This window comes from Lissotriton helveticus, chromosome 9 (genome assembly GCF_964261635.1).
Source record: "Lissotriton helveticus chromosome 9, aLisHel1.1, whole genome shotgun sequence".
NCBI classification, from domain to species: Eukaryota; Metazoa; Chordata; class Amphibia; order Caudata; family Salamandridae; genus Lissotriton; species Lissotriton helveticus.
The window spans coordinates 635039117-635052028 of record NC_136070.1 but is presented as its reverse complement, the minus strand read 5'-3'; positions in this window follow the sequence as shown (position 1 = coordinate 635052028).

Sequence of the window (12912 nt, the reverse complement as noted above, 5' to 3'; positions counted from 1 at the left end):
TCAAAATGCATCCTAGGTCAATTATAGCATAAAACACACTGTACATGTTATTTTCATTTTACAAATACAGGACTCCAAGTACCAGAATGCAATATTCAATGTACATGCATGATATAAAACAATACACAATGTTATTTTGATTTTCTTTTTACAAATGCAGGACTGCAGCTGCAATATAGAATAGACAAGAAGAACACAAGCTGCTTGTGTAATTTAGATTTTCCTCCTATGAATGCAGGCTACAAGTATCAGCACACAAACTGCGAAACAGGGCAAGATAAGTTGTTGTATAAACAACTGAGGTGGTAAATCGCAAATCTCTAGTCACACACTGACCTGCTAAAAAAGGAGGGATGCTATCTCACTCACTCAGCACTCCCTCATAGCCCAGGACCTAAGCTCCTCACTAGCCAAGCGCCTAGGAGGCATCACGTGGTTCTTGGTAGCGCTATAGATACTCATCACACAGACCAAGCTGCAGATAGTGGTGTGATGCAAACCCCCCTGCCCCAGCAAAATGAGCTGAGGGACCACATAAACTCTTATACCTCACACACATTCTCAGTATGGAGGCTGAACTGGGGGCCCTTAAAGGTGGAACGAAACCACCGCAAGGGCCTGCGCTGGGCCCCTGGCTGCAGAGAGGCATAAAGGCATCATGTCTGCACTATGCAAATCATTAAAAAAAATGGAAATATATACAAAAGGTTTTTTAAAATTCATTATTATGCTGGAAATCTTGCATACGTTGAATATATTGATGTGACGCACATCCCTTTATAACTGAACACCTCTTTCCCAAGCAGTCCTTTCATTATGCTCTGAAGGTAGGGCCATGCTGACCTGTTACAAAGCCTTGGAATGAAACCACATGTTTTGGGTTTTTATTTTCTTCTTACTTCTTATGTTTTATTCAGTGACATTTTATACACATTGAATTATTTTACATTTCACTTCATTTTTTATACAAACATATTTGGACCTTATGTACAAGACCTAACTCTTACTATTCAAAAACAATACAAAATGTTTAACACATTTGTCAAAACTCACAACCATACTCCACTCATACTCTTACAGATAAAAATGTAGCTGGAACTTGAATTATTCACAGCAGTGCCATATGCAAATTTTCAAAATTCAAAATCCCTCATTCAACCTCCTAATATGTTCAGTTTTTTATGGCATATAACAGTCTACGCGTTTTGAACCCAAGATTTTTATAGGGTTCTCATCAGGACGGTAGTCTGTAAAGGAAGGAGAATACCTTGTTTTAGAACATAGTCTATAAATAACTGCAAGCTGCATCCATCACCACTAACCACCTCTGTGTCTTACCTCTTTTAAATCAGAGCCTGGACGGATTAACACTTAACCGACGTACCAATAATGTGCAAGGCAACCTAGTTTGAATACCAAAACACAGAACAAATGCCCGTGTCAACATTACTCTTTTTTCTTCATTTGCAGCTCATTCATGCATTCATTCTTTATAGCCACTTACTTGTGCTCATGTGATTGGAGTTTAGGTCTTTAGAACTCTGAGCAGCCTAAAAATATATCAAAAATAGAAAACGAGCATGTCTTCAGTAATGATTTCGAAAGGCCCCCGGTGCTAGCATTTCTGTGACAAGTAAGTAAGGTACCTTAAGTTTTTGGCTGACTTCCGATAGCCGGGGTCCAGTGCTCCCGCCTGCCCGATAAAAACAAAACGAGTGGGGGACAGTTTTAGTTCACAGTCTATACCAATTTTTGCTAGAGTTGCTTAAAATCAAATCACGGTAAATACCTTTGCGGTCGGGGCACCGAGCATTCAATTTTCTTTCCCTCGGTAATGGACGCCGCGTCTAGTTTAGCGTCAACTTCCGGGTTTCCCAGGGTTCATGCGAAGTGTAGTCCCGGTTGCGGGCGACGCTTAAATGCATCCTACATTGCTTCGTTCCAAGATGAAACACCTTCTTCAGCAATATTGTGTTAGTATTTCGGATTGTGGAAGATTGTACAGAGCCCATGTGGACTACATTGATATTATCATTCCGGTTGGTACCCGTGGTTCGGTCTACATTCGAATGCCTATTTACCGTCGTTTATTTCATATTTCGGGTTGTTGGAAGTAATATAGGGGGTACACATGTTTCTTTTGTTGAAAATTAATAATTACACTATTGATGTCTAAGATTCGATCTTTATTTGGGTGTCTTTTTTTCATCACTATCCGCTCTGATGTTCGGTATGAGCGCCCTCTGGTGTTAATTCGGCTACATTTGATAAATCCAGATGGGGGTGGTTTGTTTTTAGACCTCCTCTATGTTTGTGGCTGCATGTTACCGTTCTTTATAAAGAAAGGAATGTAATTCATTGTTCATGCAAGATGTCAGTTTTCTGGTGTCTATCGATTTTAGATGTCAAACAGGTTGCTGAGTGCACTGTTGCCCTTCTTTCCTCAGTTGTAGTCATACCAGACCAAGGAATTGACTGATTAGCCTAATTTAAATAATTCGGTCAATTCATTAAGGCCCTCAGTTGCAGAATCAAATTTTAAAATCAACATTGCTTCTCTTCTAGAGAGTTTTTCTTCAAGGTCACCTCCTCTTTCGTCATTGTCCACTTTTGAAATGACTGTCCAGGTCAGTTCCGTGTCTTTGTGATTCTTTTCCAGCCAATGATTAACAAGGGGAGCGGTTAATATCTTATTCTTGATCCTTGATTTGTGCTGTTGAATTCTGCTTCGTACCTCCTGGCTTGTTTTTCCAATATAGAGTTGGTTGCACGGACAAACTATTCCATATATGACAAATCGTGATTTACAGTTTGTGAATGTCTCATGCTTCCATTTTATATTTCTGTGTTCAAACAGACTTCCTTTTTTGTTGTCTCACAGCAAGAAATAAATCAGTTTTTTGTCCCCCCAGTAGTAAGATGCCTAAAGAAATTATTGCCTTTGAAAGAACAATGTTATCTGGAGTAACGGAAATTGAAGCAAAAAAGAAATGGATAAAACATAACCTTTCCAAAAAGGAATCAGATGCACTACTCAATTTGAAAAAAGACACTTCAGTCATAATAAAACAGGCTGATAAAGGGGGAGCCCTTGTAATCTGGGACAAGGCCTTGTACATTCAGGAGGTAGAAAGACAACTTAATGACAGGACATGCTATCGAAAGATCAACAAAGACCCTACGATTGAATTGAAATTAGAACTACATAAAATCATTGATGAGGGGTATGAAGCTGGATTCCTTGGTAAAAAAGAAATGGAATATTTAAAGATCAAGCATCCAAGAATCTCAATCCTTTATGTCTTACCAAAGATACATAAAGATGAAAAAACACCTCCAGGACGACCGATTGTTTCTGGCTGCCAGTCATAACTAGAACCAATTTCCAAGTTCGTAGACTTTTTTCTGAAACTGTTTTTACCTCTGGTTAAATCATTTGTACAAGACACCACAGATTTCATCAATAAATTGACAACTATTGAATTCAATGCCAATACCCACTGGATGGTGACGATGGACATAACGTCCTTATACACACAGATCCCGCAAGAGGAGGGGATCTATGCGCTAGAAGCTTTTCTGAATGAAAGAGAAAGACCTCACCGAATACCAACCTCCTTCATCTTAAGGTTGGCAGGATTCGCACTTAAAAAGAACTATTTCAAGTTTAATGGCGATTTCTTTTTTCAAACAGGCGGGGTGGCGATGGGATGCCCATTCGCCCCAGAATTAGCTATCCTATTCATGTCGAAATACGAGGACACCTTTATCCATCAAGATAATCCATTTTCAGAATAGATTAACAATTGGTATCGTTATATCGACGATATTTTCTTCGTCTGGACAGGGACGGAAGATGATTTAAAGAAATGTCATGGTTGGATAAATAATAAAGTACCCACAATCAAATTCAGCATGGAACATTCCCAGAAAAAGATGGCATTCCTGGATGTTGAGGTATACCCCTCTGAAGGAGGGTTAGTAACAACGCTATATAAGAAGAGAACAGACCGCAATAAAGCACTCCACTTTAAAAGCAATCACCCCCGCAGTCTAAAAGACAATTTGCCCTATGGGCAATACTTAAGGATTTGAAGGAATTGTTACTACAAGGACGAATACTTAAGACATGCGGACAATCTGACTAACAACTTGCTGCAGCGAGATTACCCAAAAAAACTACTAAAAAGATCTGTTAAAAGAGCGTGGTGGACACCGCGTGAGAATCTACTTGAAAGAAAATCAAAAAAAGAAAATGAGAGAATGGTGTTTGTGAGCACTTTCTGCCCGAATTCGAACGCATTGAAAATACTAGTGAGAAATAACTGGCACCTATTGAGAAACATAGATGCATCATTTAACAAAGAACCACTGTTTGCGTTTAAAAAAAAACGCCAGCATTGCCAATCATTTGGTACGAGCAGCATTGCCCCCAAAAAGTAAAAATCTGGATTTAAGAACAATGCTAGGCCTACCACCTGTTCAAGGGCACCATAAATGTGGTGATTGCTCATGCTGTGAGACAACAAAAGAAGGAAGTCTGTTTGAACACAGAAATATAAAATGGAAGCATGAGACATTCACAAACTGTAAATCACGATTTGTCATATATGGAATAGTTTGTCCGTGCAACCAACTCTATATTGGAAAAACAAGCCAGGAGGTACGAAGCAGAATTCAACAGCACAAATCAAGGATCAAGGATCAAGAATAAGATATTCTTCGTGCATCCTCCCACCCCGCACGTATATCCTGGTGCTTATCCTGAGCACCGTGCCGTAGATCCGAAGAACTGTCCCCAACTGCTTGGCGGCCCTCGAGGTGTCGAGACCGGGATCTCGAGTGAGAGGAGTGCCCGGCCAGAAACGAACAGCCAACGGCCTCTGGTTCCGCTGGGACGCCGGTCGGAGAGATCCTGTGATCCGCGAGCCGAAAGAGATGAGATCAACCCACTCCCCATAGTGGGTTGCCCAGCGGAAGGTGTGATGTGGCTGGGCCGGAGAGAAATTTGTGATGCCCAGCTCCCCTTCGGTGAGATACCCGGTCATGTTCATGGCCCACCCCGGGAGCCTGTGGGTGGCTCCCGAGGAGCTACGGGGGCTGGTTTAGCCTTTTGGTGCCTCTCCTTTCTGTCACCTGCCCCGACTATTGAGATCCCGTCGTGAATCCTGCAGTGTCCGGGTGTCGGGCCCGTTCCCGTGGTGCGGTGGAGGACGGAGAAACCGAAACGGCTGAGATGGCGGACGATGCCCTCCTGCGTGTCCCCTACCCGGGCAGGGAAGCCAGTGCACAAGAGAATCCCGGGGTTTGGCAACATGAGAAAACACCCACTCCCAGAGATGTCCTGGCTGCATTAACAACTCTGCAGACTACCCTGCTCCGGGAGGCCCGAGACTTGGGGAAAAGGATGGCCGCCATTGTTGTTCCGCCATTTTGTGACGGCTCGGATCGCTCTCCTGGAGGCGCCGCTATGTCTGCCTTTGATACATTGACGTGTTCCCCGGATGAATCTGCACTCGTGGAGACGAGGATAGTTTTGGTTCATGAGCTGGCTGTGGCTACACCGGTTACATATGTGATTGTCTCCTTGGGGCCTATCTCTACCTTGCGAGTGGGGGAACGGCGTCGGTCCATGGTTTGGACGGCCCCGGCGTGGTTTCAGCGCTTTCCGCTTCGTGTGATTCCTTTTTCTAGGATGGCGGGACTGTATTCTGACTTGAGACTGTTGGCGATGTTGATATTGTCGTGGTCCGTATCCCGCCGTGCATCATTGGCGAGACTCCGGTGGCTTGTGCCCTCTGGAACGATGGCACTGCCAGGTCCACCCGGTGCACTTGGACCCTTCGTGCTGCTTTGTTTCCTGCCTGAGGACTGGTTCTATGTTGATACTATCGACAGAAGAGGCCAGGGGTGACTTTGTTTGGGACATGGAGGGGCTCATAGATGGTTTATGGTGCTTTAAGGGGCGCTTCGCGGAGCTGTAACTGCTTGCGTTATACGTGACTGCTATTGTTTGTATTTTTCAACCGATGCTGTTTAGACGTTTTTTGCATGCGGAGGTGGGAGGGGCCGAGACACTAGTTTGAGGGCCCTCCTACTGCATATTTTCTCTCTCTTTTTCTCTTTTTCTTCTCTATATTTCGGGTCTCTTATTTAGGGCGACAGGCACGCTGCTGGGGGGGGTAGGCCGTAGCCTTCTGCAGGGGTGCAGGGTTGGGGGTTGGGGGATGGGTGTGTTGTTTTGTTCTCCTTTTTTGTCTCTATGGCCCTTTGCCCTTTTCTTTTTCGATGTTGCCGTCCTCATGTCTCCCGTAGTGTGTTTTGCCCTGAGGGGTGGGACTAGTTCACCACGATCGCTTACTGCTTATTGCGTCTCTCCTTACCCTGCTGCCCCTTCCCCGTCTTTCTCAATCTATGTATATCGCGGGCGTAATTTCTGGCTTTTGATTAGCTGTGCTGGGGATGTGAATGATTGTGCGACATTGATTCTATTTTATTTTTTGTTATTGTAAAATGAACCGTCTTTGATCCTTGTGAATGCGTGGTGATTTTAATGTATGACATATCCTGGATGTTAATCAGCCTCCGACCCCCGGACCACTGTATCTTGTATGTTATATTGCCCTTTTTCCTGCTTTGTGTAGCGGCCGGCCGGATTGGTTGTAGGCCTGTGGTTGTATATTCATGCTGAAACAATAAAGGTTCTAAAAAAAAAGAAAAAAAAAGAAAAAAAGAATAAGATATTAACAGCTCCCCTTGTTAATCATTGGCTGGAAAAGAATCACAAAGACACGGAACTGACCTGGACAGTCATTTCAAAAGTGAACAATGACGAAAGAGGAGGTGACCTTGAAGAAAAACACCCCATAAAAGAGAAGCCATGTTGATTTTAAAATTTGATTCTGCAACTGAGGGCCTTAATGAATTGACCGAATTATTTAAATTAGGCTAATTGGTCAATTCCTTGGTCTGGTATGACTACAACTGAGGAAAGAAGGGCAACAGTGCACTCAGCAACCTGTTTGACATCTAAAATCGATAGACACCAGAAAACTGACATCTTGCATGAACAATGAATTACATTCCTTTCTTTATAAAGAACGGTAACATGCAGCCACAAACATAGAGGAGGTCTAAAAACAAACCACCCCATCTGGATTTATCAAATGTAGCCGAATTAACACCAGAGGGCGCTCATACCGAACATCAGAGCGGATAGTGATGAAAAAAAGACACCCGAATAAAGATCGAATTTTAGACATCAATAGTGTAATTATTAATTTTCAACAAAAGAAACATGTGTATCCCCTATATTACTTCCAACAACCCGAAATATGAAATAAACGACGGTAAATAGGCATTCGAATGTAGACCGAACCACGGGCACCAACCGGAATGATAATATTAATGAAGTCCACATGGGCTCTGTACAATCTTCCACAATCCGAAATACTAACACAATATTGCTGAAGAAGGTGTTTCATCTTGGAACGAAGCAATGTAGGATGCATTTAAGCGTCGCCCGCAACCGGGACTACACTTCCCATGAACCCTGGGAAACCCGGAAGTTGACGCTAGACTAGACGCGGCGTCCATCACCGAGGGAAAGAAAATTGAATGCTCGGTGCCCCGACCGCAAAGGTATTTACCGTGATTTGATTTTAACCAACTCTAGCAAAAATTGGTATAGACTGTGAACTAAAACTGTCTCCCGCTCGTTTTGTTTTTATCGGGCAGGCGGGAGCACTGGACCCCGGCTATCGGAAGTCAGCCAAAAACTTAAGGTACCTTACTTACTTGTCACAGAAATGCTAGCACCAGGGGCCTTTCGAAATCATTACTGAAGACATGCTCGTTTTCTATTTTTGATATATTGTTAGGCTGCTCAGAGTTCTAAAGACCTAAACTCCAATCACATGAGCACAAGTAAGTGGCTATAAAGAATGAATGCATGAATGAGCTGCAAATGAAGAAAAAAGAGTAATGCTGACACGGGCATTTGTTCTGTGTTTTGGTGTATTCAAACTAGGTTGCCTTGCACATGATTGGTACGTCGGTTAAGTGTTAATCCGTCCAGGCTCTGATTTAAATGAGGTAAGACACAGAGGTGGTAAGTGTTGATGGATGCAGCTTGCAGTTATTTAGAGACTATGTTCTAAAACAAGGTATTCTCCTTCCTTTACAGACTACCGTCCTGATGAAAACCCTACAAAAATCTTGGGTTCGAAACGCGTAGACTGTTATATGGCATAAAAAACTGAACATATTAGGAGGTTGAATAAGGGATTTTGAATTTTGAAAATTTGCATATGGCACTGCTGTGAATAATTCAAGTTCCAGCTACATTTTTATCTGTAAGAGTATGAGTGGAGTATGATTGTGAGTTTTGACGAATGTGTTAAACATTTTGTATTGTTTTTGAATAGTAAGAGTTAGGTCTTGTACATAAGGTCCAAATATGTTTGTATAAAAAATGGAGTGAAATGTAAAATAATTCAATGTGTATAAAATGTCACTGAATAAAACATAAGAAGTAAGAAGAAAATAAAAACCGAAAACATTTGGTTTCATTCCAATGTTTTCAGACTGAAGTGATTATTGTTGAAATTGACTAGCATCAGCATCTTCTGTTGTTTCTCACAAGCTTGTGGCTAAGCTGTGCTACTGGTAGCCCAGACCCAGTGGTGGTATCTTTGGTTGTTACAAAGCCAGCATAACAAAACACGGCAAGTCACAACAATGACACCGTTTGTCTCAACTGGATGCCTGTGCCGGTCTCATCGCCTCCAGCATGGCTTGGGGCGGCATAAACGCTATACTGGTTTGCATTTGCATTGCATGCAATTTACACAGCTGGCGTCCAGTCATAATTAAATGGACTCACCTGCGGGCCTCTCTTTCCCAGTCCTGTCTCTGGCCTCTGAGATGCCTGCTTCAATGTCACGCGCACTTTTTAATGCGGAGCCCAAATGCACATGCCATGATGATCGTCACCAGGTAGCAGAGACCCCACCCTAAGGTAAAACTAACTGTATAACCCCGGCGCGCAGACACGGAGGCAGAGAGTTCTGCGCACTGTGTCAGGTCAGGTGGTTTTTAATCAGTGGTCGAAGTGGGGCAAAAAAAGTAGGGGAACTGTGGGCGGAGACTCCAAGGGTGGGAATAACCCAAGGATTGGATCAGTGGGCAGAGTCAGAGGTGTGGCCAGAATGTGCCAAACATCCCAATTTGTAGTATTTGTTTGGCATTTCACTGACCAGTTACAGCTTATTATGTTATTTATTTCAACCAATGGATACACTTGATTATTTAATGTTTAATGGGAGGTTTAATAGGAGTTATTGGCATTTAAATACATTCACAAAGTGGGATATATTTCCAATCACACAATTTCCTAAAAACACTCGAAAGTGGAATCACAAGCCATTTGTCTCCAAGCCATGCAGTTTCTCTCATTGGTACTTCTCCTCCCTTCTTCCACAAGAGCAGTTCAAACATGAATGGCAAAATATCCTAGTTTGCTATTTTTTTCTATATAATTATGGTTCTGCCATATTTGCCACATAATACATCATCCACTGGATAATCTTACAGTTTTAACTAATCATTTTTGTAGCTCAAATGGATAAAAAGATACTAAAAAACGTGACTTGAGTTGCTGCAAAGTGGACGGCCCTTTGCAAAGGTTGACTGATCACCTTTCTCCCTGCTGCATTTGTATGATATACTAGTGAGGCAGAATCTTTGCAGAAACTTAACATGCGTAAAATGTCTAAATAATAAAGTATAAGAAAATGTATTGCATTACGCTGCAGCCTTTTATTTGTTGCATAATTTAGTCAACACTGCAGCATAATTTGTCCCCCATTGCTGCATAATTCCAGTGGCTCCAGAGCAGGTAGTACATGTTAAAAGTGCTTGTGCATGAAGCAGAGAGACTATGAAGTTTGCAAACTTAGTTTGGTGTGCGTGCAAATCGTGCAGTGCCGATCCTTGGTGAGTTGCAGCTACTACTGCTGAAACAAGGCCAATGGAGGTACAAATGGGTGAGGCGAACTGACCTCGATGGCAGGGCCGGCTTTAGTGCTGGTGGCGTCCTGTGCAACAATGTTTGTTGGTGCCCCCAATGATCACCTACGCCTTGTACTCCCTCACTACCACCAGTTAACAGTCCCCCTCATGTCTCCATAACCACACTCTCTCAGATACATTTAATTTGATTTACAGCGCCACTCATACCAGTGTACGGTGTAAGAGCACTTTACATCACACACACTACACAGAGAGAATCATTTATATGTGTGTAAATCACTGTATTGGTGATGTTACATAAGACAAAAGACTACAAGGTGTAGAAGCCACAGGACAACCATACTAGTAGGCAGCATAGTTTAATAGCTCACTGTTCTATGTTAGGATTTTAACTTATAAACTGCAAGTAACAAAAGAATCTCTCTGACAAAAGCAGTAATCTACTAACCTAGTTAACATTATGTGCACTTTGTGATCTGAATGTTCTTTGCAGCAGGCACATTAACCCTCTGTGCTACCTTTCCAGGAGTCAACCCTTACACTAGACAAAATTCTGATCTCTCTCTAGCAAGAACATTAATCGCCGAAGTTATAATCACATTTTTAATGTTGCTGAAAATTGCTGGAGGCAAGGAAGGAGGCAGAAAGTTTTTTTAAACCATACTATACTTGCAAACACTATGCACCCACCCGAAATAGGTACCCAGGTGGTCACACCATTCCTACCGCCCTAACCTGCTCAAGGTTCATGTGACCTCAGTGACAGAGTCACAGTGACTGGATCACTGTTGCTCTAGGGTGTGCTGCTTTGTAGGCCTGCCCGCAAGACTGGAGATGAACTTCAGTATAGATTGTGGTGAACAGGCCTTCAAGGTTAAATGTTAAATGTTAAATGTTACAGGATTTCTAAAGCGCATGGCTGCCCGTGAGCGTCCCAGCGCTGAAACAGTACAGGCAGAGTCGTAAGGGGAGGCTCACGGGAACAGCCAGGTTTTCAGAGATTTTCGAAAGGCCAAAAGATTAGGCTGTGCACGAATATCAGGAGGGAGGGAGTTCCATAATTTGGAGGCGTTGTAGGAGAAACGCCGACCTCCTGATCGCACTCTCTTGATCTTGGGTAGCAAAGTTAAATGGGCATTAGAAGATCGAAGAGGTCTAGAGGTGGTGTAAGGAGTCACCAGGTCTCTGAAGATAGGAGGGGCTTTGCCGTTAAGGATTTTGTGTGTTAGACAGAGCGCCTTAAATTGCACTCTTTTTACCACGGGCAGCCAATGAAGTGCTTTTATGGCTGGCTTGGCCGAGCACCGGCTCTTGGTGTTGGTGAGGATCCGAGCGGCCGCGTTCTGCACCACCTGAAGTTTGGTAGTAACATTCCGCGGGGCGCCCAGAAACAGTGTGTTGCCATAATCCAGACGTGACAGGATGAGGCCTTGGATGAGGAGTTTCCTTGATGGGAAAGGGAGCAATGGTAAAATTTTCCGGGCAGATCACAGAAGCCCATAGCAGACCCCGGCCGTTTTCCTTGCTTGGGTATGCATGGTAAGATTTTGGTCTAGCCATAGTCCGAGGCTTTTGATCGCGGATTTAGGGGTTGGGGGCTTGCCCATGCATGGGGGCCATAGAGATTCTGGGTGGAAATGAGCCTGATTCCCCACTACCAGTATCTCCGTCTTGTCGCTGTTGAGCTTCAAGTGAGAACTGTCCATCCAGCTGACTATGTCTCTTAGACAGGAATAAAGATTGGTGGTAGGGTTTTCCTGCTGAGAGAGCGAGACAACCAGCTGGGTGTCGTCAGCGTACGTTAGGAGTTTAATCCCGTGAGGGGTGACTATTTTTTCCAGCGGGGGCATATATACGTTGAAGAGCGTGGGGCTCAGGGAGGAGCCCTGTGGCACTCCGCAACGTATAGGGGTCTCTTTGGATGTATAACCACCCTCGATCACCTGGAATGAACGACCGTGGAGAAAGGATTTTATCCAGGTCAGGGCAACATCTGTAATTCCAAGATCACTAAGTCGCTGGACCAGGATTTGGTGGTTGACTGTGTCGAAGGACGAGCTCAGATCCAGGAGGATCACTGCCACTGATCCTCCTGCATCCATGATCTTCCTGGCCTCCTCGACCACCGTCACCATTGCTGTTTCCGTGCCCTGGCCGGGGCGAAAACCCGTCTGAGATGGTTTAAGTAGTTCATTCGATTCCAGGTAGTGTGAAAGCTGGGCATTTATACGTTTTTCTGTTATTTTACTGATGCAGGGGAGGAGCGATATAGGCCTGAAGTTGGCTAGGATGAGGGGGTCTAGATTAGGTTTTTTCAGTAAGGCTCTAACCTTCGCCTTTTTCCAGCTGGGGGGAACCACTCCGTATGCCAGAGAGGCATTAATCAGGTGTACCATAGGTGCGAGGATGGTGGGTGTTACTTGCTTTAGGATTTTAACTGGGGCAGGGTCAGAAGATGAGCCACTTTTAAGAGAATGGAGGATGGGGGCCAAGGTTTCCTTATTTATGGGAATGAACGTCTCAAGTCCCGTGTTGAGAATCTGGGCTTGTATTAGGGAAATTGGTGGTGGGTCCAAAGGGTTAGGCGGGAGTTGCTGCAGGATATTTTGAATTTTTTGATCGAAATACATGGCCAACTTATCACAGTGGTTGTCTGCGAGGACAGACGGACAAGTGGACTCTGGGGTTTTCAGGAGTAGTTTTACAATACGAAAAGTCTCCCTCGACGAGCAAGATGCAGCATTAATTTTCTCTTGAAAAAAAGATGTTTGGGCATTTTTCAAGGCTTTTTCATAATTGAGGATGGCCAGCCTATATTCCTTCTTGCTATTGGGGTCGAAGTCTTTCCGCTAAGTTCTTTCAGCCCTTTTGCATAGTTTC